This window comes from Penaeus monodon, chromosome 23, assembly GCF_015228065.2.
Source record: "Penaeus monodon isolate SGIC_2016 chromosome 23, NSTDA_Pmon_1, whole genome shotgun sequence".
Classification (NCBI taxonomy): Eukaryota; Metazoa; Arthropoda; class Malacostraca; order Decapoda; family Penaeidae; genus Penaeus; species Penaeus monodon.
Genome location: NC_051408.1, coordinates 42854665 through 42855196, shown reverse-complemented (window position 1 = coordinate 42855196; position 532 = coordinate 42854665).

Genomic DNA, 532 nt, shown 5'->3' with positions numbered 1-532 from the left:
TTCCCTCTCCTTCTACCAACCATCAAAGCATCATTCAAAAAAATTAAAATGAACAAAACCCAGGAAAGAACAACAATACCAGTAATATTTTTCTTTAATAAAAAAAAAGCTAATCACGATTCGGAAATTAACGTTTTCTAAAGTCAAAATCTCCCTCTAAAATAAAGAAAAAAAAATATATACATACCCGCAAATTATTGGAACGAGCAGCAGTACCGGAAGCGTCCACTCTTCAACAATAATGAATTAACCTTTTCGTTATTTTTTTTTAGAAGACTGACACTCTCGTCGACTGAATGCGCGTCGTTTGACATTATGCTAATTAAACGCAGCTTTTTTTTTTCTTTTTTTGAGGGATTGTTCTGTGTGTCAATTTAAGTGTTTGTTTAAATAAACTGCGGTGGTGAATGAAATGAAAATGAGTAGGTTAATAGATGTATGGATGGATAGATATGCGTGTGTGTGGTTGACTTTATTCCTTCAAAGAATTGACCAGGGAATTGGTATTGTATGTGATGACTCCGTCTGTGTG